Source organism: Chiloscyllium punctatum, chromosome 9 (assembly GCF_047496795.1).
Source record: "Chiloscyllium punctatum isolate Juve2018m chromosome 9, sChiPun1.3, whole genome shotgun sequence".
Classification (NCBI taxonomy): domain Eukaryota; kingdom Metazoa; phylum Chordata; class Chondrichthyes; order Orectolobiformes; family Hemiscylliidae; genus Chiloscyllium; species Chiloscyllium punctatum.
In genome coordinates, this window is record NC_092747.1 from 14,395,573 (window position 1) to 14,420,541 (window position 24,969).

Below are 24,969 nucleotides of genomic sequence, written 5' to 3' on the forward strand. Positions count from 1 at the left end.
TAATGCCACCAGGCCTTCACCTTGGAAAAAAATGTTTTGTCACCCGACGACTATGTATTAAATGCACCATGCCACGCCATTCGGATTTGCTGAAAATTCACATTGCAAACTGAAGTTCCAAACCTCTCAATTCATTAACAGGATCTGAAACAACCTTAATGGGCCTTTAATAGAGGCAGACCAAGGGTCCTCCCAATCCCACCCCACCCTCACTTATAATTTACAGCCTGTCCCAACACTACTGGGGAATCCGGCGATGACTTGGAAACGCGGCTCCTTAATCCCGCATGCAACAGATCCCAGCTCCCTCGGGCAACTGAAATCCCAGCCCTTTCACGTTCCAAAATGTCAGGCAACAAAATGGGGCATTTCTTTGTTTCCCGGTGGCAAAAGAAATGCAAGCTTCTTCTAAGAGAAACTTTTAAGAGATTTCTTGAAGCAAAATGTTTTCTTTAAGAGAATGTTAAATTCTTTGGAAGGCCCTCAAATAAAAGGCCTCTAAGGAAACATCAGGCCTTGCATCTCCCAAGAGTCCAGCTGCAGGTTATAATAAAAACTATAGGAGCAAGCTTGGATACCCAAATAAAAGTTTTAGTTGTGTTCCGAAGTAAAGGCGAGAATGCCGAAGGGTTTCAATTACAACAAAATCTTTAATAGAAGCCTCAGATGCCTCGCCAAAATTCCTTTTACAGAAGGAGACTTTTCTCATTCCAGAGAGGCCAGAGACCCCTGTGGCATTTTTCACACTGAAAATGGCATCCGCTTGTTATATCAGTAACGGTTCATTGCGGAATCAAATCACTTAACAATGCAGCACGTTTCCTCTTTGCTTCCAGAAAGATAGTTGTTATAAAGTCTTTACTGAAAGAAGAGGTGCAAATGGTCTGCATGAGGTGGTAAAATTCAGTGTAACAGCAGGATAAAGCCCCCAGGACTATCTCACTGCCAGATTCACTCGACTGGACTAGTTAACCAACCTCCCTTGGCACTGCATAGGAGTATTCCAAAGCCTTCAGCATGGTTAAAATATCGAGCAGCTAATCTGATCGGATTCTCAATGGCTAGGACTCAGGCTGTCTGTCCAGGAAATCAGCCAATCCTTCACAAATTACTGCTGTAACTTTTATTCATGGGATCAATGTTCCCTCTAAGCTGCGGAACTGCTCAGAGAGTCCATGCATACCTATCAGCAGTCAATGTATCGGCTCCAACTCCTGCAGTTCGTGATGAGTAGAGGATACATAGCACGTTTCCGCTTGAGAACTCTACAGCCTTCTGGATTCAATATTGAGTTCGAGACAAAGAAACTGCATCTGCTGGAACATCGGGGAGACCAAATGTAAACTTAGAGAATGTGTCGCCAAGCATCTCAGCCGACACCATAAGGGATAGCCTGACTTCCCAGGCACTGCTCATTTCAATTCCCCTTCCCACTCCCTCTCCGACATGGCCATCCTCGGACTCTTCCGTTGCCATAGTGAATCAGGCTGCAAATTGGAGGAATAACACCTCATCTTCTGCCTGGACCACCTACAGCCCAGAAGAGTCAACACTGAGTTCTCCAATATCAAATAACCTGTCTCCCCCGACTCCTTTTCCAGCCCCTACCCCTCCCTTCCATTCTACCTACTGATCCTTCCTTCCAGCTACTAACCGGATTCATCCCTCCCATCGACAAGAGTGTGTTGTTGGAAAAGCACAGCAGGTCAAATAGCATCTGAGGAGCAGGAGAATCAACGTCTTGGGCCGGAGCCCTTCATCAGGAATGACGCTGGGAGCCTCAGGGGTGAAGAGATAAATGGGAGGGAGGTGAGGTTGGGGGAAGGTAGCTGAGGGTGCAATAGGTGGATGGAGGTGGGAGTAAAGGTGATAGGTCAGAGAGGAGGGTAGAGTGAATAGGTGGGAAGGAAGATTGACAGGTGGGACAGGTCATGAGGACAGTGCTGAGCTGGAAGGTTGGAACTAGGGTAAGGTGGGGCGAGGTGAAATGAGGAAACTGGTGAAGTCCACAATTGAAGGGTTCCGAGGTGGAAGATAAGGCGTTCTTAACTTCTGCCTCAGAACCCTGAACCCCAAGACATCAATGTGAACTTCACCAGTTTCCTCATTTCCCCTCCCCTCGACCTTATCCTAGTTCCAACCTTTCAGCTCAGCACCGCCCTCATGACCTGGCCCACCTGTCAATCTTCCTTCCCACCTACCTCCTTTCCAACCTATCACCTTTACCCCCACTTCCATCCACCTATTGCACTCTCAACTCCCTTCTCTCCAGCTTCACCGCCCTCCCATTTATCTTTCCACATCTGAGAATCACAGCCTCAGTCATGAAGAAGGGCTTTGGCCCAAAACATCGATTCTCCTGCTCCTCAGATGCTGCCTGACCTGCTGTGCTTTTCCAGCAACATACTCTCAACTCTGATCTCCAACCTCTGCAGACCTCACTATCTCCCCCCATCGACCAGCCAGGCCGTACCCACCACCTGTGTTCACCTACCCATACCTCACCATTCCACCCCTCTCTCCACCCAAAACCTTCCCCCCAACCCCCAACTCTTTGATCTGCCATGCCCCCTACCTCCATCCTTAGTCCTGAAGAAGAGTTATACCCAAAACGTTGACCTCTCCACCTCCTGACACTGCAGGGCTTGTGTTCTTCCAGCCTCTTGCTTGTCTTCTTTCAATATTGAGTTCAACAGCTTTAGAGCTTGAGTTCCCCCCATGTCAGTACGCCAACCCCCACACATCTGGTTTTGTTATCACAAGGTTTGATATTACACATAACCCATTGTTAGCCACCAACAGTCCCCGTTAATAGTTCTGAGGAAGGGTCATCGGACCTAAAACGTTAACTTTGAATTCTCTTCATAGATGCTGCCAGTCCTGATGAGCTTTTCCAACAACTTCTGTTTTTGTTTCCTATTAATAGCTATTCATTCTCCTTGTCTGATCGTTATCCACCCCTTTATCTATCCAATTGTTCTTCTCTCTCTTCAGGCGCTATCTCCAGCTATTGTTACTCCTTATCCTCTCCCCCTGCCCTATCTACTCAATAAAAACCTACATCTGCCCAGCTACCATCAGTTCTGAGGAAGTGTCACTTGACCCAAAATGTTAAATGTGATTTCTTTCCACAGTTGGTCCCTGGACATTTTTAGCAATTTCTGTTTTTGCTTCTGATTTCCAGCATACACAGTTCTTTGAGTTTTTATTGCGCTGGAGCCTTTATGACTGAGTTACTATTTAGTATCTGTCCCTCATTGGCTCAACTAATGTTTCAGAGGGTAATTAAGAATCAGCCACTTTGTTATGGGTCTGGAATCACATGTAAAATGGCAGATTTCCTTCCCCAAACAACATCTGTGAATGAGATGGTGGTTTATGACAATGGCTATGTGGTCAACCACAAAGCTATACAAGTTTAGGCTTTCATTGAACTCACATTGCAGCAGATTGCCATGGTAGGGTTTTGAACCCATGTTCGCTGGAGTGTTTTCCTGGAATTTGGGATGACCAGCTCAATAATATTGCCACTACCTCATGACTCCACCATCTCCCCATCCTCTACTGCAATTTTGTTTCACTGTAATTGTCATGGTTCCATAAAAGAGTCAGGAAATAATTAGGTTTTGTTTTCTCTTTCAAAACTCCTGGATTCTGGAAGCTGACAGATGGAATAGCTATCATTATATTGGCTTTACAGAGTGCACAGCAGGAAGGAGATCCTGAAGATCCTGACTTCCTGTGGCTTCTTTGGTCCATCCACTGCTCACTCTAGTGCCCAATCAGAGTACAGAGAAAGAAACAGCCGGGGTTGATTCCATTTCCCAATGACTCCGTGCTTCCTGTTACCTGCCACTTTGGTGCACCACCATGTTCCCACACCAACATTTCTCTGACAGGTTTGCTGCCTTGTTCCAGTGAGCCTCAGCACAAGCTTGAAGAACAACACCTCATTTTCTGCTTGTGGACTCTGCACTCATTAGGACTCAACAATCGAGTTCAATAACTTTGGAGCCTGATTCCATTCTTCCGTATTTTGTACCCACCTCCCCCCACCCCCATGCCTGCTCCTGTTATGACATGGGTTGCTTTTTGCACAGTTACCAATTCTCATATATTTCTAGGTAATATTATCACTTTATCCAGGTTGCATTCAGTATAGCTCACCCACCCTCTCCTGGTCTTAGCTTTTATTGTAATTTATTCAGCTTTTCTTCTGTCCTGGCCTGATATTTCAGGTTACACCTGAAGTGTTGACTTCTCCTCCTGATGTTGCCTGCCTTGCTGTATTCTTCCAGCCTCCTGCTTGTCCACCTTGGATTCCAGCATCTGCAGTTTTTTTTGTCTCTAACCGTCATCTCCTTGTTCACCTCCTCCTTTCACACTCTGTCTGTGAGCTTCATCTCCAGGTATCCACTCACTTCTCCCCTTCAGGTTTGGAAATCAGTGGATGCTGGGACACTGAGTAAATTCAATGAGAAGATAGAGAGATTATAATTAATAAAAACTGGAAGAAGTGCAGAAGTTGTAAATCAGAAACAAAAGCAAAAGTTGCTGGAAAAGCTCAGCAGGTCTGGTAGCATCTGAGAAAGGGTCACCAGACCCAAAACGTTAACTCTTGGTTCTCTTCACAGATGCTGGAAGATGCTGGAAAAGCTCATCAGGTATAGCAGCATCTGAGGAAGGGTCACTGGACCCAAAATTTTAATGCTGGTCTCTCTTCACAGTTGCTGCCAGACCTGCTGAGCTTTTCCAGCAACTTCAGATTTTAATTAATAATGGGTTAAACTGTCATGGACAAGAAAGTGAAGCTGCGATCAGCTATGATCCTATTAAGGGTGGAGCAGGCTTGAGGAACTGAATGGGAGGAAGTGAAGACTGCAGATGCTGGAGACCAGAGTCGAAGAGTGTGGTGCGGGAAAAGCACAGTCGGTCAGGCAGCATCTGAGGAACAGGAGAATCATCATTGCGAGCATAAGCGAAACGTCGATTCTCCTGCTCCTTGGATGCTGCCTGACCAGCAGTTTTTTTCCAGCATCCCGGTCTTTGAGGAGCTGAATGGTCTACTCCTGCTCCTAGTTCTTATGTTCTTACACAAGTCAACAACATCTGATGAGAGAAGCACAAACCAAATGACCAGCTAACCTGGCGGCTGGATTTAACAGGCCACTCAATGCTCCCCACCACACTGGGGGTGTATTCAGCAGGGTTGGGGACCACAGTAAATACAAAGGTGGCAAGCTGACTGCCCCACAAATGGTTCTGGAAATCTAAACACACACGTAAGAGAAGAGAGCAGGAAAACATTATCAGCGAAGCAAAAATTTCTGAAAATTGAATATAAAGAACAGATGAGAAAGCAGATTTTTCTAGGTGGTGTAAAGGATCAAGAACACATATTTTGGTCAGTTACTTTAGACGTTAAAGGAATCAATACAAAATTCAAACTTGACACTGGTGCAGGTGTTATCGTCCCACCCGACCATTTGGAATTGTTCAAAGCAGTAGATATTCAGTCTTCAACAACTGTGGTTCTGAAAGCCTTTATTGAACAGTTGCCTTTATTGCTCAGACCTTTGAGTACAGGAGTTGGGACATCTCCTGGTTGTACAGGATGTTGACGAGGCCTCTTCTGGAATACTGTGTCCAGTTCTGGTCACCCTGTCATAGGAAGGGTATTATTAAGCTGGAAAGGGTTCAGAAAAGATTTACCAGGATGTTGCCAGGAATGGAGGATTTGAGTTATAAGAAGAGACTGGATAGGCTGGGATTACTTTCACTGGAGTGTAGGAGGTTGGGGGATGACCTTATAGTGGTTTATAAAATCATGAGAAGTACAAATAGGGTGAAGGGAAAGTGTCTTTTCCCTCGGGCAGAGGATTTCAGCAATACCTTAAAGGTGACAGGAGAAAGACATGAGGGACAAATGTTTACAGAGTGGTTCATGTGTGGATGCGGATACAGTTACAATGTTTTATAGACTGTTGGATAAGTACATGAATAAGAAATGTTGGGAGGGTTATGGGCCAAACACAGGAAGGTGGGACTAATTCAATTTGAGTCTGGTCAGCATGGACCAGAAGGGTCCATTTCCATGCACTATGACTCATGACTCTGTAAATTGCAAGGTCAAAGGTTAAATTATTACCATACTAAGCCACAAGGGTCAAGAGATCATGTGCTTCTCCACATCTTTACTGAGCAAAATGTATATATACAACTGGGTCTTCTAAAAGTAGTAGATGAGCTTCTACATCATGATGGAATGCTGAATGACCTTGGCAAGGTGGAAAGGATGATTCTTTCTGTCCACAACTAGAGGGTACTATTTTTAAAACCAAAAGAACTGCGAATGCTGTAAATCAGAGACAAAAATAGAACATGCTGGAAAAGCTCAGCAAGACCAGCAGCACCTGTGGAGAGAAATCAGAATTAACGTTTCGGGTCAAGTGACCCTTCCTCAGGACTCCACAGAGAGGTTCTGAGTACAGGTCACTCAACCCAAAACCTTAACTCTGATTTCTCTCTACAGAGGCTGCCACAGACCGGCTGAACTTATCCAGCAATTTCTATATTTGTCTCCAATACTGTTTTAAAATTAGAGGCAATGATAGGGAAGTTATGCTGAATCTCTCTAGGATACTGGTTAGGCCTCAGGTGAAGTGTTGTGCACAGTTATTGGCAGCACACTTCAGGAAGGATGGGAATGCGTTGAAGAACTTGGCGTGGAGGTTTACAAAAACAGATTGGAGAATTAAGATTGTTTTCCTCGGACAGGAAGAGTCTGAAGGGAGATTTGATAGAAGTCTTCAAAATCAAGAGGGGATCTGGACAGAGTAGATAAGGAAATCTTGTTTCCACTTGCAAACAGATCAAGAAACAGAGGAAATAGTTTTAAAGTGTTTTACAAAAGAAGCAAATGTGTGGTGAGAAAAATCTTTTTTACACAGCGTGTACAGTTATAACATTTAAAACATCTGGATGGGTATATGAGTAGGAAGGATTTAGAGGGAAATGACAAAAGTGAGGACTGCAGATGCTGGAGATCAGAGTCAAGATTAAGGTGGTGCTGGAAACACACAGTAGGACAGGCAGCATCCGTGGAGCAGGAAAATCAACATTTTGGGCAGGAGCCCTTCATCAGGAATCTTAGAGGGATATGGGCCAAATGCTGGGATTAGATTAATGTAGGATATCTGGTCGGCATGAATGAGTTGGACCGAAGGTGTGTTCTACATCTCTATGACTCTATGAGAGGTCTAGGTTTTGCACTGCCTTGAATGGTGATGGACGTAGGTTCAACTGAAGCATTCAAGAGGGTACTGGATGAGTATTTAAATAGAAACAATGTACAGAGTTACAGCGGGAAAAGCAGGAGATTGGGACGATGTTAGAATTCTCAGAGAGCCAGGAGAGATACAATGTGCTGAATAGCCTCCTTCTGCATAGCTACAACTCTATAACTCTGAGATCTTGAGTATTCATACCAAGCATTTTCATCTTCTTAACCACATCTGGAAAGTGTGGTTACTGGCTCACTTGGAGCTGTATGCAACTTAAATGCTTTGAACTATCAATCAGGCTGGATATCTCCAGTCATCCACTCTGATTGTTTGACTGGTGAAGAAAGCATTTTTCAGACTCTCAGACATGTTACTGACAGATCACTGCTCACCCAGCAATAAATCCCAAACTGACATTGACTATTCTATTTCAAAAGACAGAGATTGAAGGTTTCCACTAGATCTTTAGAGTCAATGGCTTCCTCTATGTTAACAATGTTAAACAGCTCTCTAATACTAACAGAGGCAATCTCACTGGATTCCCTTGTATCTTTACCACCGTCCCAGCAATCCAGGAAAGTCATCCACTGTTTGGTCAGAAATGGTTTGCTCTTGAACAAGTTGTTCGCTCTAAGATTATCAATCTTCTTCAACACATCTAATGAAGCTGAAGCATTCAAATGGCTCCAAAATGAAGATTTTTGACTTGCAAACAATGTACACATTTTCAATTCTCTTCTGTATGTTGTAGTGTGAGCTGTAGTATTCCTATACCCTTGACAGCTATTCCATTTGCATCATGTAAGCCTTATCTCGGTAAGCTGTAAGTTCTGCTTCTTTAGTCATGGTAACTAGCCCAATAGGACAGTAACACTCCCTTCTGTACCTAACTTAAAACTAACAGGATGCCCTTCACCATAAATAAGTTCTTTATCTTCTGACTCACTTGGATCAGCATACTCTTCCATGAAAGGAGGTATCTCATGGAAGTATCTGTGTGGAGTTTGCATGTTCTCCCCGTGTCTGTGTGGCTTTCCTCCGGATGCTCCAGTTTCCTCCTACAGTCCAAAGATGTGCTGGTTAGGTGGATTGACCATGTCAAATTGCCTGTAGTGTCCAGGGTTTATAGGGTAGGTGGGTTAGCCGTGGGAAATGCAAGGTTACAGGAATAGGGTAGGGGGCTGGGCCTGGATGGGATGCATTTTGGAGAGTCAGGTTGACTAGATGGGCTGCGTGGCATTTTTCCATGTAGAGATTCTATGATTCATGATTCTTAATGAATCTATGACTCAATTCTATCTCCCCAGATGTAAGTACCTTTTATTATATTGATGAATGCTCTATTGTATAGACCTTTGCACAAATTTATTGCTGTTCTGAAACTAAGGCTTATTTGTGCACATCTTCTGGAAGTGTCCTGCAGTTTTACAAATAGGCAACATTTATTCCTGTGAGGCCTTGTTGTCTAACAGTGTACAAATCATTATTCGCAGGAAGTATTTGCCTTACTCTCTGTGTTATCTTGTCATGTGTTTCTTTGGAGTGCCCATTCCTTATAAAGTGAATTGACTCTGTTGCTCCCCTTGATTTCAGCTAGTTTTGTTCTCTCAAGATTTATCTGTGAGTCTTTTTAATTTCTGTTTCCAACAAAATTTGAGTAACTTTCTCTAAAGCAGAATTTTCTTTGGGCTGTGAAATAGCTGATAAAATGTAATCAAGGATTTCAACCTCAATTAAGTCTCTTGAGAATTCTGCTTTCAAAGCTCCACATTAAATTTTCCATTAATCTGTGAAGGTCATTAATTAACTTGCCTAAAATTTCCCTGGAAGCCAAATTCTTCTGTTAAATCTTGCTCTTATGAAGATAATACTTGTTCTTAAATTGAAGTAATTATCAAAAGCTTTTAGGGCATCTTTAGGAATATGTAGACTCTCTTGACTATTATGTTGATTAATAAATCATCCACAATTAGACCCAGTGAATATAATCATGCATCAACTTGCTTGGTTTCAGATTTAATTCTGAGTTAAGGCCATATCTTAAAAATGGATTCCTCAATGTGCCCAACTTTGTGTTCTTGGATTAGATTACCTACAGTGTAGAAACAGCCCCTTCAGCCCATCCCATTACCCTAGACGTACCCCTAACTAATGCACCTTACACTAAGAGTCAATTTAGCATGGCCAATTCACCTGAGCTGCACATTTTTGGACTGTGGGAGGAAGCCCATGCAGGCCTAGGGAGAATGTGCAAACTCCACACAGACAGTCACTCGAGGCAGGGATTGAACCTGGTACTATGAGGCAGCAGTGCCTTTATTCCTGATGAAAGGCTTTTGCCCGAAATGTCGATTTCGAAGCTACTTGGATGCTGCCTGAACTGCTGTGCTCTTCCAGCACCACTAATCCAGAATCTGGTTTCCAGCATCTGCAGTCATTGTTTTTACCACAGCAGTGCTAACCACTGAGTCACTGTGCCACATTCCGCATGATGGTCCTCTGATTTCAAATCATTGTTTAAATTTTATTCCTTTTTACATCTTTTTTCTCAAAGATTTTCTTAATCCTTATTACTATAAATCTGTTCTAAATCTGTGAGATTTCAATGTGGCTTTCAATTTGCTGGTCTTTAAACTTGCACACTTACATGCAACAATGTCATTTTTACTTCAATTTGCTCAATACCACACAGTATTTTCTTTATTTGTCAGTGTTTGTAAACTCTTATTTATAATAATTGTGCATTAAATTTTTCAATTAAGCTTTTAGTTCTATTGATTTACTGTTAGCTAGGGATTTACTCTGTTCAAATTTAAAATTCTGTTTCTTTGTAATCTTACGTCTCTGTACTGCTTTCTGGATTTTCCCACCTTTTCCATAGTTTTCCAGGTGTTTTTTATCATAATGGCACTTACCCTCCTTCTTCACAGTTTTCTTGGCTTCTGCAGCCATGTTTGCTGCTTCTTTCTGGGAAAAAATGTTTTCCAGTCATTCATAATCTATGATGCACGCTGAAGTCTCCTGTACGGCAACAAAGCAATGTGTTGGATGCTGAGAGGGTGGGGCAATGGGGCAGTACAGTGGCTCAGTGGTTAGCACTTCTGCTTCACGATGCCAGAGACCTGGGGTCACCCTCCACCCTTAGGTGACTGCCAGTGTATTAGCCATGGGAAATGCAAGGTTACAGGGTTAGGGTGGGTCTGGGTGGCATGCTTGTTGAAAGGTCGGTGGGGGCTTGAAGGGCTGAATGGCTTCCTTCTACACTATACGCCCCTCTCCAAACACTGTCATATCAGCAGCTGGGTTTGCAAGCATTTATGGGACTCATTCCTCAAATTTGTGACAAAGGCAATGTGGCTGCCATCAGTCAAACGCATTGTAATGAAAGCTAAAACATCAAGCACCTCCTTTTACCCAAACATTTAGATTAGATTACTAAGTGTGGAAACAGGCCCTTCAGCCCAACAAGTCCACACCGACCTGCCAAAGCACAACCCACCCAGACCCATTCCCCTACACCTAACACTACGGGCAATTTAGCATGGCTAATTCACCTAACCTGCACATTTTTGGATTGTGGGAGAAAACTGGAGCAAACCCACGCAGACAATGTGCAAACTCCACACAGAGAGTCGCCTGAGGCAGGAATTGAACCCAGGTCTCTGGCACTGTTGAGGCAGCAGTGCTAACCACTGTGCCACCGTGTCTTTTTAACTCTTCAGCTTCTTCTGACTAAATCTCTAGTGGATAATTTCATTAGATTTCCCTAAGTTTGCTCTGTCTGGCTAAACTAAGTTCAAGACACAAAAAAATTGCAGATGCTGGAATCCAAAGTCGATAAGCAGGAGACTGGAAGAGCACAGCCAGCCATGCAGCATCAGGAGGTGGAGACGTCGGCCATTTTGGTCAGGTAGAAGGGTTATAGCCAAAATGTTGATGTCTCCACCACCTTATGCTGTCTGGCTTGCTGTGTTCATCTTGCCTTTCTAAACTAAGTTCTAGGTCAATGCTGCAGCCTTGGCAATAGGTTTGGGGAACAGACTGGCTTCCCCAAGCGTGGGTGTCATCAACTGCACACAGGTGGCACTGAAAGGACCATGTCACAAAACTCTGTCAACAATAAGATGGTCCACCTAATCTGTGATCACTGTTTCCATTTTCTGGAGGTTATGCCTACAGCTGCCACACTTCCTGCTGGAGTCCTTGAGAGACAAGGGACCTTTCAAGACCAGTTACTGGTGTACAAGGGCAACCCCTGTCTGATGTGGAGCGAAGATGCAATTCCGCACACGCTGCTTCCAGGGCTATGGTGAAGCAGACAATGGGGCTGCTGATGATGAGAACTACACTAGGGACATCCCTCCAGTATACATAAGAACATAAGAAATGGGAGCAGGAGTAGGACATCTGGTCCTTCAAAGTCTGTTCCACCATTCAATAAGATCATGGCCGATTTTCTCATGGCCTCAGCTCCACTTACCTGCCCTCTCACCATAACCCTTATTTATTTTACTATTCAAAAAATTATCTATCTTAGTTTGAAAAACATTTACTGAGGAAGCCTAGGCAGGCACTTCCATAGATTTACAACCCTCAGGTGAAGAAGTTGCTCCTCAATTCAGTCCTAAATCTGCTCCCCCTGACACCTGCCAGTGGAAACATCCTCTCTACTTCTATCCTGTCTCTTCATAATTTTACATATTTCTGTAAGATCCCCCTCATTCTTCTAACTTCCACTGAATAAAATCCCAATCTACTCTCTCTCCGCATAAGTGAACCCTCTCAACTCCGGAATCAACCTAGTGAACCTCCTCTGCACCCCTCCAATGCCAGTAAGTTATTTTTCAAGTAAGGAGACTAAAACTGCAAGCAATACTCTAGGTATGGCCTCACCAGCACCCTATGCAGCTGCAACATAACCTAGCTACTTTTAAACTCAATCCCTTTAACAATGAAGGACAAAATTTCATTTGCCTTCTTGATTACCTTTTGCAACTGTAGACCAACCTTCTGTGATTCATGCAGAAGGACACCAGGTCCCTCGACACAGCAGCGACTTGACACTGACATTTTTTACAAACCCACTGACTCCCATAGCTACCTGGATTACACCTCTTCCCACCCTATCTCTTGCAAAAATGCCATCCCGTATTCCCAATTTCTCCGCCTCCGCCGTATCTGCTCCCAGGAGGACAAGTTCCACCATAGGACACACCAGATGGCCTCCTTCTTTAGAGACCGCAATTTCCCTTCCCATGTGGTTAAAGATGCCCTCCAACGCATCTCGTTCACATCCCGCACCTCCGCCCTCAGACCCCACCCCTCCAACCGTAACAAGGACAGAACGCCCCTGGTGCTCACCTTCCACCCTACAAACCTTCGCATCAACCAAATATCCGCCGACATTTCCGCCACCTCCAAAAAGACCCCACCACCAGGGATATATTTCCCTCCCCACCCCCTTCCGCCTTCCGCAAAGACCGTTCCCTCCATGACTACCTGGTCAGGTCCACACCCCCCTACGACCCACCCTCCCATTCTGGCACTTTCCCCTGCCACCGCAGGAACTGTAAAACCTGTGCCCACACCTCCTCCCTCACCTCTATCCAAGGCCCTAAAGGAGCCTTCCACATCCATCAAAGTTTCACCTGCACATCCACCAATATCATTTATTGTATCCGTTGCTCCCGATGTGGTCTCCTCTACATTGGGGAGACTGGGCGCCTCCTAGCAGAGCGCTTTAGGGAACATCTCCGAGACACCCGCACCAATCAACCAAACCGCCCCGTGGCCCAACATTTCAACTCCCCCTCCCACTCTGCCGAGGACATGGAGGTCCTGGGCCTCCTTCACCGCCGCTCCCTCACCATCCGACACCTGGAGGAAGAACGCCTCATCTTCCGCCTCGGAACACTTCAACCCCAGGGCATCAATGTGGATTTCAACAGCTTCCTCATTTCCCCTTCCCCTACCTCATCCTAGTTTCAAACTTGCAGCTCAGTTACTGTCTCCTTGACTTGTCCGACCTGCCTATCTTCTTTTCCACCTATCCACTCCACCCTCTCCTCCTTGACCTATCACCTTCATCTCCTCCCCCACTCACCCATTGTACTCTATGCTACTCTCTCCCCACCCCCACCCTCCTCTAGCTTATCTCTCCATGCTTCAGGCTCACTGCCTTTATTCCTGATGAAGGGCTTTTGCCCAAAACGTTGATTTCGCTGCTTGTTGGATGCTGCCTGAACTGCTGTGCTCTTCCAGCACCACTAATCCAGCATGCTGCAATTGTTTACAATGTAATACCACTCAAAGTATAGTCTTTTTTAACTTTTATTTCTACCAAAATGGATGATGTCACTTCTCAACAGTATATGCCACACTCTCCTGGAGTGGTCCTGCAGGCAATGAGGGATCAGGGGAATGAGAACCAAAGAGACCATAAGGCCATAAGACATAGGACTGGAAGTAAGGCCATTCGGCCCATTTTATCATGGCTGATGGGCATTTCAATTCCACTCACCCGCACTCTCCCTGTAGCCCTTAATTCCTTTTGAGATCAAGAATTTATCAATCTCTGCCTTGAAGACACCCAACATCCCGCCCTCCACTGCACTCCGTGGCAATGCATTCCATACACCCACCACTCTCTGGCTGAAGAAATGTCTCCTCGTTTCTGTTCTAAATTGACCGTCTCTAATTTTAAAGCTGTGCCCACGGGTCCTAGTCTCCCTTCCTAACAGAAACAACTTCCCAGCATCCATCCTTTCTAAACCATGCATTATCTTGTAAAGAGGAGGGTGAGAACACTGGGGAGAAGGAAGCTCTCCCCGTCCATGGCAAGATTCAGCTTGGTTGGCTGCTCCAAGCCAGAGAGGAGCAGATTGACACCAGGTCCCAGTAGATGGAAGCTGGGTGCAGGAGACATTCATGGACTGTAAAATAATTCTTTTCAGTATTAGGTTTGTATTTGTCAGGTTATTTTATTTTATTCATTTTATTTTTGTTTTCTATCACTGGCAATCAGGCTTTTTTGTTTGGCAGGTATCTGCTGAGAGGTGAGTTCTTCTGAGAACAATATATGCAAAGATGGTAACCTGGTGAGAGGGCACAATAGTGGCAGAGAAGAAGTTTGGGAATGTACAGTGAGAGATCTTACTGGACCGTGCAGGGAGTAACCCTCCAAGAAACTTGACAAAACTGACACTTAATCAAAAACATATAAGATTAAGCCTCTTGTCTCTCCCCCCAGTCTGTGTATGACATAGACTGAATATGTGGGACCCAATATTACATGAAAATTAAGACCAGAATGAAATGAAAAACTAAGAAAAGTCACTGGGCTCAAAATATTAACTGCTTCTCTCTCCACAGATGCTGCCAGACCTGCTGAGTTTCTCCAGCATTTTCTGTTTTTGATTCATGAAAATTAACTCATTCAGTGCTATCACCTTAAATACTGGTGGTAAGTTCCTTTCTTATGTTCTGGGGATACTCCATGTGGTGTAGGCACTTCCAAATTCTGATTAAGGAAGGAGTTCCAGGAATTTTATCCAGCAACCGTGCTGGAAAGACAACAGAAGCCCAACAAAATGACCCATCATGGAGACTAGAATCAAACCTTACTTATGCATGTGTACAATTCCACTGGTTTTACTTGGATGAGCTGATAGAGGAAGTGATGGAGGCTGGCACAATTACAACATTGAAAAGGCATCTGGATGGGTACATGAATAGGAAGGGTTTGGAGGGATATGGGCCAAATGCAGGAAAATGGAACCAGATTAATTTAAGATTGGTTGGCATGGATAAGGTGGACCAAAGGGTGTATGACTCAATAATACATCTGTAATCACAACAAATTCCTTCAAAAGCCTAAACGTCTTTACTAAAATAAACAGAGACATGTCTCACAAATGTGTCAAATGTGTTTTTGTTGATATTACAATTACCATTTATTGTCACTTGTATATTTTTTTTAAATCTAAAGAGCAGCATATTCCCTCATGCTGATTCTGGTTTGTGAGCTGATTAAATTCCTTAGCTGAATAAGATTAAGTTTCAGGAATAAAATTGGTTCCCCCAAGAGTGGTGTTCAGTCAAAACACCTGAAGGTGAAGTGAGTTTTTTTTTGTTCAGTTTTATCTATTTAATGGAACATTGTCAATGGTAAAATGGAATGTTCGGTAAACCCCCATCAGTTTTAAAGAGGCACCAGTGATTTCAGAGCACATACAATCTGATGTAACAAGGGGCCATAACCTGCCTCAGGTGAAGTTTAATCTATTGACTTGAGTAGTAAAGGTTTGCCTGACAGATTTTTCATGACAGCTGTTTGATTGCAAGACTTTTGGATCAAGATGGTTTCCTAAATCTGTACCTGTTTCACACTCCTGCTGGAATGCCAACAACCTCGAAGGACAATAGTGGTGAGGTAGTCATGTATTATTTAGCTCGAGCCCCAAATTACAGGTATGTGTCACCAAATGTATGTATCTTTTCTTAGCAATATTCAAGAACAGCATGCTAGCCAATGTTTATCCTTCAGCCAACATTGCAAAACAAATCATTATCACATGGCTGTCTGCAGGAGCCTCCTGTGTGCAAATTGACAACTATGTTCCCAACCTTGCAACGAGTGCCAGAAACATAGAGAGCTGCATGATCTCCATCCATGGTGGACGATTCTAGGGCCCTCAATGTGAAACATGAAGTATTAATTTCCTCTGGCAAGGTAACAGTTTGCAAAGAGCAGCTTCCTTTCTGACCTCTGCTGTTGTCTGACCTCCACCAAGCTGGTGTAAAGGCTCTGTGGAGACTCGAACTGTAAGTTAAAGGGCTGTGCACTTTCCAGACAAGTCATTGAATTTAATCGCTTCGTGTACTTAATTGGAGCAATCCAATAATTAAACCAAGAAGATAAAAGATGTGCACTGTTCACTCCTGATGACAAAGCTGTAGCTGACAGTGATTGTTTGACATTGTAATGGACAGGCTGCAACAGGTGCTCTGCACTTTTATGCATTAATTTAGTTTTCTGGTTTAACCTCAGAACCTCGTTCTTCATTATTGGATCAACAACTGAAAAAAAAACCATTATTAGTGAGGTTAAATATTTGCACAGCTGGTAAAATTTTCTATCTATAGTGTTGGATTTCCAAACACTATTTATGGGTGTTACATTACTATTTGCAGTTCACATCTGAGCTAACTTCACTGTACTGGTTAACCGAACTTATTCCCACCCAACTTCTGTCAATATGAAAAACTTCAACTTGTCCAGTTGCAACAACAGTACCTGCTTCTCTGGTTATAATTCCAGACCAAATTTAATCAGACTTAAAATTATGAGAGTCTAGATAAAGAAGATAGGAAGCCGTATTCTAATTGGTTGAGAAATTCATACCTGGTGGCATAGATTTAGCTTAAGAGCTGGAGGGTTTGGATGGGATTTAAGGGGAATTTCTTTCATCTCCAAGCTGGTGTGGGTCTGGAATTCACTGACAAAAAGGGCAGTCGAGACAGAAAGCGGCAAAACACTTAAATGGCGTTTACATTTTTTCGAAGTGTCATAAACCAGAAGACCAAGGATCAGGTGTTAGAACGTAAGGTTAGGCTGGCTAGATAGAAAAAAATGCAAAGGATTGCGGATGCTGGAAATCTGAAACAACGATATAAATTGCTTGAGAAACTCAGCAGGTCTGACAACATCTGTGGAGATAAAGCAAAGTGAACATTCCAGTGTCTCTTCCGCAGAACTGGGCTTGCTGGGTACTTCTTGGCCCATTCACCTATTGTACTCTTTGTTACCTTCTCCCCAGCCCCACTCCCACCATTTATCTCTCCACCCTGGAGGCTTCCTGCTTCTATTCCTGATGAAGGGCTTTTGCCTGAAATGTCGATTTTCCTGCTCCTCGGATGCTGCCTGATCTGCTGCACCTTTCCAGCACCACTCTGATCTAAACCTCTTGACCAAATGCAGTGGGCTAAAGATCTCCATCCTTTCTGTACATTTTGAGGATTCCATGATTAGTTGAACTGAAATGTCTCAATATTGACTGAACCGAATTCTCAGTGAATGGAAACTTCATTTACAGAATGCACGTGCCCTGCATTTATTTCCCTAGAGGTCATAGACTCAATAGAGTTAAGTTCAAGCAGCTGCTCACCAGTATCTTTTCACAGATGCTGCCAGACCCGCTGAGTTTTTTCAACAATCCACTTCAACAACATGGCTTTGAGGATTGCTGACAAAAAGAGACAAGGTGTTGAAGCTTTGCACCTCCCACTTGTCAGGACACAATTGCAAGAATAGCAAAACTCAAAAGGAACAACAGTTCATTCTGCATGAGAAGAGGCTGCCGGTTGATTGGCAGGTGGACTCTGATTGGCAGAGGTGTAACCATGGAGAGTTTGGCAGCTTTGTTTAAATTCAAATCAGGCAAGTCGACTCTGATCAGCCAAGATATTGTTTATGTTAATGCTCCAGGAAAAGGCTGTCCTCCTTTATTTTTGGCTGAAAAGAAGCAATGGCGGGTCATGTTAAGACCATAATTCTGGATTAGTGGTGCTGGAAGAGCACAGCAGTTCAGGCAGCACCCAAGTAGCTTCGAAATCGATGTTTCGGGCAAAAGCCCTTCATCAGGAATAAAGGCAGTGAGCATGAAGCGTGGAGAGATAAGCTAGAGGAGGGTGGGGGTGGGGAGAAAGTAGCATAGAGTACAATGGGTGAGTGGGGGAGGGGATGAAGGTCAAGGAGGAGAGGGTGGAGTGGATAGGTGGAAAAGAAGATAGGCAGGTAGGACAAGTCCGGACAAGTTATGGGGACAGTTACTGAGCTGGAAGTTTAGAACTAGGGTGAGGTGGGGGAAGGGGAAATGAGGAAACTGTTGAAGTCCACATTGATGACCTGGGGTTGAAGTGTTCCGAGGTGGAAGATGAGGCGTTCTTCCTCCAGGCGTCTGGTGGTGAGGGAGCGGCGGTGAAGGAGGCCCAGGACCTCCATGCCCTCGGCAGAGTGGGAGGGGGAGTTGAAATGTTGGGCCACGGGGCGTTGTGGTTGATTGGTGCGAGTGTCCCGGAGATGTTCCCTAAAGCGCTCTGCTAGGAGGCGCCCAGTCTCCCCAATGTAGAGGAGACCGCATCGGGAGCAACGGATACAATAAATGATATTAGTGGATGTGCAAGTAAAACTTTGATGGATGTGGAAGGCTCCTTTAGGGCCTTGGATAGAGGTGAGGGAGGAGGTGTGGGCGCAGGTTTTACAGTTCCTGCAGTGGCAGGGGAAAGTGCCACGATTGGAGGGTGGGTTGTTTGGGGGCGTGGACCTGACCAGGTAGTTGCGGAGGGAACGGTCTTTGGGGAAGGCAGAAAGGGGTGGGGAGGGAAATATATCCCTGGTAGCAGGGTCTGTTTGGAAGTGGCGGAAACACCTCCATCCGCCATGACCAGGGCCTCCAAGCCCTCCGTTTTTTTCCTCTCCAGACGTCCCCAACAGTACCCTTCCACCGACACTCTCATTCGTTTGGTCGAACTGGTCCTCACCCTTAACAATTTCTCCTTTGAATCCTCCCACTTCCTCCAGACCAAAGGGGTAGCCATGGGCACACGTATGGGCCCCAGCTATGCCTGTCTCTTTGTTGGCTACGTAGAGCAGTTGATCTTCCGTAATTACACCGGCACCACTCCCCACCTCTTCCTCTGCTACATTGATGACTGCATTGGCGCCACCTTGTGCTCCCGCGAGGAGGTTGAGCAATTCATCAACTTCACCAACACATTCCACCCTGACCTTAAATTTACCTGGACTATCTCTGACACCTTCCTCCCCTTCCTGGACCTCTCCATCTCCATTAATGACGACCGACTTGACACTGACTTTTTTTACAAACCCACCGACTCCCACAACTACCTGGTTTACACCTCTTCCCACCCTATCTCTTGCAAAAATGCCATCCCGTATTCCCAATTCCTCCGCCTCCACCGGATCTGCTCCCAGGAGGACCAGTTCCACCAAAGAACACACCAGATGGCCTCCTTCTTTAGAGACCGCAATTTCCCTTCCCACGTGGTTAAAGATGCCCTCCAACACATCTCGTCTACATCCCGCACCTCCGCCCTCAGATCCACCCCTCCAACCGTAACAAGGACAGAACGCCCCTGGTGCTCACCTTCCACCCTACCAACCTTCGCATAAACCAAATCATCCGCCGACATTTCCGCCACCTCCAAACAGACTCCACTACCAGGGATATATTTCCCTCCCCACCCCTTTCTGCCTTCCCCAAAGACCGTTCCCTCCGCAACTACCTGGTCAGGTCCACGCCCCCAAACAACCCACCCTCCAATCCTGGCACTTTCCCCTGCCACTGCAGGGACTGTAAAACCTGCGCCCACACCTCCTCCCTCACCTCTATCCAAGGCCCTAAAGGAGCCTTCCACATCCATCAAAGTTTTACTTGCACATCCACTAATATCATTTATTGTATCCGTTGCTCCCGATGCGGTCTCCTCTACATTGGGGAGATTGGGCGCCTCCTAGCAGAGTGCTTTAGGGAACATCTCCGGGACACCTGCACCAATCAACCACAACGCCCCGTGGCCCAACATTTCAACTCCCCCTCTCACTCTGCCGAGGGCATGGAGGTCCTGGGCCTCCTTCACCGCCGCTCCCTCACCACCAGACGCCTGGAGGAAGAACGCCTCATCTTCCGCCTCGGAACACTTCAACCCCAGGTCATCAATGTGGACTTCAACAGTTTCCTCATTTCCCCTTCCCCCACCTCACCCTAGTTCTAAACTTCCAGCTCAGTAACTGCCCCCATAACTTGTCCGGACTTGTCCTACCTGCCTATCTTCTTTTCCACCTATCCACTCCACCCTCTCCTCTTTGACCTATCACCTTCATCCCCTCCCCCACTCACCCATTGTACTCTATGCTACTTTCTCCCCACCCCCACCCTCCTCTAGCTTATCTCTCCACGCTTCAGGCTCACTGCCTTTATTCCTGATGAAGGGCTTTTGCCCGAAACGTCGATTTCGAAGCTACTTGGATGCTACCTGAACTGCTGTGCTTTTCCAGCACCACTAATCCAGAATCTGGTTTCCAGCATCTGCAGTCATTGCTTTTACCTCATGTTAAGACCATAAGACATAGGAACAGAAATTAGGCCATTCAGCCCACCGAGTCTGCTCCACCATTCAATCATGGCTGCTAAGTTTTTCAACTCCTTCTTCTACTTTCTCTCCATAACCCTTGATCCCCTTAACAATCAAGAACCTATCTATCTCAATCTTAAACATACTCAATGACCAGGCCTCCACAGCCTTCTGTGGCAATGAATTCCATAGATTCACCACTCTCTGGCTGAAAAAGTTTTTCCTTATCTCTGTTCGAAAAGGCCTTCCCTTTACTCTAAGGCTGTGCCCTCGGGTCCCAGTCTCTCCTAACAATGGAAATATTTTCCCAATATCTACTCTGTCCAGGCCATTAAGTATTCTGTAAGTTTCAATTAGATCTCCCTCAACATTCTCAACTCCATCAAGCTCTATGTCTGAATATACAGACTTTCTAGCCTATGTAAGTGAGCCACACATTGAACTTGGCCAATAATCTCAAATGGGTGGTTAGTTTACTTCTTAGCACCATCAGGATTTTTAAAATATAAGTGGTGTACAATTGCAGAATCATATTTTATGTTGAATAGTGAGTTTAGAAGCTTGCACGTATTGGCTGGTTAGTACAATCATATAGTCCCAACAGAGTGGAAGCAGACCACTTGGCCCATTGAGTTCACACTGACCCTCCAAAGAGCATTCCACCCAGACCCAGCCCTTATCTTATCCCTGTAACTCTGTATTTCCCATGATTAATCCATCTAGCCTCCACACCCTTGGACACTAAGGGCAATTTAGGATGGTCAATCCACCTAACCTGCGTTACCTTTGGACGGTGTGAGGAAACCCACACAGGCACAGGGAGAATGTGCAAACTGCACACAGTCATCCAAGGCTGGAATCAAACCCTGTGAGGCAGTGGTGCCAACCACTGAGCCACCCTGCTGCCCCATTACACCACTTTTTGTGAAATTTGTATCAGTTAGATCCAGCTGACTGGCTCACATGGCCATTTCAGCAGCAGTTTAAGAATCAGCCACATTGGTGCAGATCTTGAGTCACACATAGGTCTGACCAAGTAAAGGTGCAGGTTTTCCTTCCCTAAAAGGCAATAGTGAACAAGAGGGGTTGTTACCACAATCAGCAAGTGAGCCAGTGAAGTATCATGACTTTCAAGTGTATGGGGGCTAAAGAAGGAAAATAGAACCAGTGTAGGTAGTAATGTGTTTTGGGCAGTACAGATTTGACATGCTGAAAGGCCTCTTCATTCTGTATGAGTAATAGATTCATAGCCATCTGGTTGACTTTGAATCTATGTCCTTAAAGCATTAGCCTCGGCCTCTGGATTACTAGCTACGACACCACCATCTGAGCATGACAACTAAATGCTCTTGGATGAACAAAGAAATTAGTACATTTTTCATTCTTGGAACATGGATGTTGCACTAGAAAGTACGTGGAATCATAGAGTCATATAACACAGAAACAGGCTCTTTGGCCCAACTCAACCGTGCCAACCAGGTTTCTTAGACCCATTTGCCTGCATTTGGTCCATATCCTCTCAACCTTCCCTATCCATGCACCTGTCCCAATGTATTTTAAATAGACTACACCTTTTCCATTTTGAACTACTTCAACCTCTGAAGATACTTGGCTCATTATTTCCAGAATTCAGTGTGAGTTCATAAGTCACTGGCACCACATCTGGAGTAATGCGGGAAGTATTGGTCCCCTAATTTAAGGAAAGGTACTATTTAATTGGAGTAGCTCAGAGATGGTTCATTAGGATGATCCCTGGTATGGAGGGATTGTCTTTTGAGCAAATGTTAAACAGGTTGGTTCTCTACTCACTGGAGTTTAGAAGAATAAGAGGTGATTTCATTGAAACATACAGAATTCTTAAGAGGCTTGACAGGGTCAATGTTAAGAGGATGTTTCCTCTCATGGGAGAAACTAGGACCAGAGGACAGAGTCTCATAATTAAAGGGTGCCAATTTAAGACTGAGACGAAGAGGAATTTCTTCTCTTGGAGAGTTGTGAGTCTTTGGAACTCATTCCCACTGAGAGTTGCGGGCACAGTCCTTGTGTATATTTAAGGCTGAGATAGATAGATTCATGATCAGTCAGGGAGTTAAAGGTTCAGGGAAAAGTATAGAGAGGAATGTCAGGTCAGTCATGACCCCATTGAATGGCAAAGCAGGCTCAAGGGGCTAAACAGCCACTCCTGTTCCTATTTCATATAGTCTAGTATCGAGTTTTTCTGGTGTAATGTTAGAACATTGGAAACTTAGCTGAATCCTGTACATTTCAGACCTGAGTGTCAAGGTCAGTGAGTTTCAGGGGAGGTTCCTCTCTGTGAGATTTCTTGCATTACTTTCTACATCTTTAGCCAGGCACTATGGTTCCCTGTTTACACTACCCTCTGCTCAGAAGCAAGAAGTGATGGCCAAGTAGAATTATTGCTGGACTGTTAACTCAGACCCAAGTAGTGTTCTGGGGACCTGGGTTCACATCCCACCCACGGCTGATGGTGCAATTTGAACTCAATAAATATCCAGAAAAAGAGTCGAATGATGACCACGAACCCATTGCCAATTGTCAGGAAAACCCATCTGGTTCAAACATGTACTTTAGGGAAGGAAACTGTCATCCTTAGCTGATCTGGCCTACATGTGACACCAGGCCCACAGCAATGTGATTGACTCTTCTCTGTTCTCTGGGCAATTAGGGGCAGGCAATAAATGCTGCCTGGTCAGTGACACCCTCATTCCATGAATAAATAAAGAAAAGAAACTGTGAAAGAAAGAATTTCCTACATGGGTGCATCTTTAAAGACCAGGTCAAGAGCTGCCAACCAGGAGATAGTTTTGGCAGTGCACACTGCAGGACAGGAATGCCAAAGGAATGCTTCTGAGGACAATAGGAGATGTTTGCAAGGGATACTGCAGGGACCAGTGCTTGGACTCCAGTTATTCACTACATATATGAACATGAGGAAACTTTATGTCGTATCACCACATTTGCAGATGACACAAGATTGGGTGGATGGCTGTGCTTTAAAGAAATTTCAGAATGTTTTGGACAGGTTAAGTCAGTGGGCAAAAACTGATGCTGTATAAGGGGGATAAATGCAAGGTTATCCTCAAGGGCAGGCAGATTATTACCTGAATGGAGTTAGCTTGGGAAAGCAACAAAACCTGGGTATCCTTGTACATCAGTCACTAAAAGTAAGCAACAAGATCAGCAGTTGCTATAAAATCTCAGCAGGTCTGGAAGCAGCTGTGGAGTGAAAGCAAAATGAATGTTTCAGGTCAGGAGACTGATTTTGATTCGGGTCCAAGGTCTGATTTTGTTTCTGATTTCCAAAGTCCATACAGTTGTGGGGTTTTTTTTGCTGAAAGTAAGTAGGAGCAGCAGATGATGAAGAAGGCAAATGATGTGATGTTCTTCATCGTGAGAGGACTTGAGTATAGAAGTAGGGCTGTCTCGCTGCAAGTATACAGGGCCTTGGTAAGACTACAGCTGAAGTATTGTGAGCACCTTTGTTCTCCTTATCTGAAGAAGGATATTCTGACTATGGAGAGATGCAAAGAAGGTTTATCAAGCTGAGTCCTGGAATGGAAGGACTGATGCACAGGGAGTGGCTGGATGGGTTAGGACCATATTCATTAGAGTTTAGAAGAATGAGGGGAATAGCATAGAAACCTGAAAAACTGCAACAATATTAGACAGGGTAAATGAAAGAAGGATGTTCCTGATGATCAGTGAGTCCAGAACCAGGAAGCGCAGTCTAAAGATATAGACTAAGATTAGGAGAAGCTTCTTCACCCAGGCTGTGGTGAGCCTGTGGAATTCTTTGCTACAGGAAACTGTTGAGGTCAAAACAATGAAGACTTTGAAAAAAGATGTAGATTTGGTTGTTAGGACCGTAACATGAAAGGAGAAACAGGGTACTGTAGTAGATGGTCAATGAGGATCATGTAAAATGGAATATCCTTTATTTTCATTTGTGCAGAGGTACAGGAGTACAGTGAAAAGTGTTTACAATGGCTGGCTTTTAATGGCACCATCCTAGGTACAAGTACCTAGGTACAAATCTTACAAATCTTTAAAAGAAAGTGCTTTTATAGAAAAGAGGATTAAAAGGAAAATAGTGGCATTACTGACCGTGCCTGAGATTGAGTTAGGAATGAGGTAGTTATAACATTGCAAAAAGAATTTACGTTACAATCCCCTAAAGAATTCCAAACAGCAGCAGCTTAGCATGTGATGCCAGGCCCAAGTCCAACAATGATCCCACATTGCTCCAGCCTCCAGAGCACTCCTCAGTGGTACTCAGCAACAGCAAGGTAAGTCATGCTGTACTAGGATTCAATTCACCTCATACTGCTCTGGGACTTAGGACTCCCCTTCTGCTGTTGTTCTGGGACTCAGGATTCTCCTGCTGCCATCTCTCTGGGATTCGAGATTTCCACGCTGCCGTCACTCCGGGATTTGGGATTCCCCTGCTGCCATCGCTCCGGGATTTGGGATTCCCCTGCTGCCATCGCTCCGGATGGTTGGACGGATATTG